We start from the raw sequence: 2523 nt of genomic DNA, 5'->3' as shown, positions 1-2523 counted from the left end.
TCTGCGCAGCCTCTTCCGAGAACCTCAGAGGTCCTAAGGGTTCCAGATGGCCTCCGGTGTTTTCCTCTGGAGATCAGTAATGTGTGTGCAGAGAACAGACCTCTCCTGGTTTAGCAGGCGTGTCTGCCTCTCTGAAGGTTTAGCTCTCCTCCGCAGGATTTGGGTGCAGGGGCTTTGTTTGCAGTCTGTTCCTAGCTCAGGTTCAGGCAGTGTCTCAGGCAGGAGCTCCTGCTGCTCCTGACCCCTCCCCCAGGAACAGGGGCCTTCCCACAGTTTCCTCTTGGGTCAGAGATGTGGGCAGGGGTGGGCAGTGTTGGTGGTCTCTTCTGCTCTGCAGCCTCAGGAGTGCCCACCCGACCAGGCAGTAAGGTATCTCTCCCACGGGTTCTGGGAGCAGAGAGCTGCTGCCTACTCTTTCGTTTTATAAACCACTAATTCTTTTATTTCTCCCCATAAATTTATATGCTGCCAATAAATTAATTGTTGTGGTGCTAGTCAGTGATGTCTGGTCAGTCTATTAGGAGCCACACCTCTAAAGCTAATACACTTTTCCTCCCCTAGAATCCATTAAGTGTCATTAGGTCCTTAGCTAGGGATAGAGATTTGAGAGTTACTATCCTCTCTATGATGAAATATTGATTGGCAACTGGTTCATAGGTGCAACAGTTCTGCTATGCCCAACAAACACTGTTTGATTTTGGTACTCTGAAATGGAGCTCTTCCATGTTTTTTCTCACTCTTCTATGATTGCCCTGTGCAGCATTAAGGAAGGGATATGATTTAGATGTTCTGTATCTGGCTGAGCTTACCATAATTATTTATTCTCTGTACTATAACCACTGGAAATTTCTGCATTCATCATCCACTACTATACTTTGATAAAGTCTAATAGCTGTACTACTCTGTAAATTAGAGATAAGAAATTAGTAGACAGTTTGGTCGTACAATCATTTAGCAAAATAATACTAATAAGTTTATTCATGGAGTCTATGAGCTCTATATCCATGGTTGGATTTATTATACCAGACATGTGTTTTCCTGCTGTGGAATGAGCCTTAAAATCTATTAGAGAGTAGTTGATTTTTTTGTATAACATTCATGCCACCATTATACACATGGATGTATTTTCCCATGTTAATATCATTACTGTACCTCAGTAGCTAGGACTGGTGATGCCTTTTCTTCACAACTGCCTGCATATTACCTTCTAGTACTCTTAAAGCTAGTTGGTAGATTGGAAGTTTATGATCAGTACCTACTTGATTTTCCAACTCCCGTGACCAACATGTGTGTTATCTTTAACAATAGGTTTTGTTTTTTTCATAAAGTCTTGTGGAAAACAAGGCACAATCTCTCACATATTTTGTCCTGCCACAATCCTCTCTACTTTGAGTTCATCTAATTCTAAGTTATATGATTAGCCCATAATATTGTGACTTTTTGAGTTGACTATATTTAGATGAGATTGTGAATTTGAAGTTGATGCAGAAATGGATTAATGTTTAGAGAATATTTTGAAGAAGTAAATGAATTTTGTACACGGGAGGCATAAGGATTTTGCAATACAATAAAATAGATTGCCCTGGGTTAAATTGTGTTCGTTAGAATATGATGAAGTCCTAAAACCCAGCTGTGATTGGAAACGTATTTAGAATTAGACATTTTTGCAAATGTTATTGAGTAGAAATAAAAGTAGGACTGAAACAAGTGACTGATTTATTTAAAAGAAGGGAGTAATTTGGACAAGGGAAAAAAGGAAAATGGACATGAGAAGTCACAGTATTGACATGTGTTATGATGCAACAATTGAAGTCATCACAAAATTACCAAAAACTCCCAGAAGTCAGAGAAAATATATTTAACAATATCATAATTTCCCTTTTTAGTTTATATTTAGATATTTGTTTATTTTCATGTACACTTGTTTTGCCTATATTTATGTCCATGTGAGGATGTCTTATCCCCTAAAATTTGGAGTTTCAGAGAGTTATAAGCTGCCTTATGGGTGCTGGGAATTGAACCCAGGTCCTTTGAGAAAGCAGCCAGCATGTTTAAACTCTGAACTAGCCCTTCAGTCCAATATCATCATTTTATTTTTTATTGAGCTTTTAAATTTTCATTTCAAATGTTATCCTCTTTCTTGGTTTCTTGTCCATAAAACCTCTATCCCATTCTTCTATAAGGGTGTCCCCCCTAGCCAGTCACTCCTTCCCAACTCCCCGACATGACATTCCATACACTCGGGGGTCCACCATTGGCAGAACCAAGGGCTTCTCCTCCCATTAGTGCCAACAAGGTCATCCTCTGATACATATGCAGCTGGACCCATGGGTCTGTCCTTGTGTATGCTTTGTGTAGCGATTTAGTTCCTGGGAGCTCTGGTTACAACCCCTTCAGCTAATTCAATCAACTCTCTAACTCATCCAATGAGGACTCCATTCTTAGTTTAATGGTTGGCTACTAACATTTGCCTCTGCATTTGTCATACTATGGCAGAGCCTCTCAGGAGACAGCTATATCATG

The sequence above is a fragment of the Rattus rattus genome, chromosome X (genome assembly GCF_011064425.1).
Source record: "Rattus rattus isolate New Zealand chromosome X, Rrattus_CSIRO_v1, whole genome shotgun sequence".
Classification (NCBI taxonomy): Eukaryota; Metazoa; Chordata; class Mammalia; order Rodentia; family Muridae; genus Rattus; species Rattus rattus.
This window is presented reverse-complemented; position numbering follows the sequence as displayed.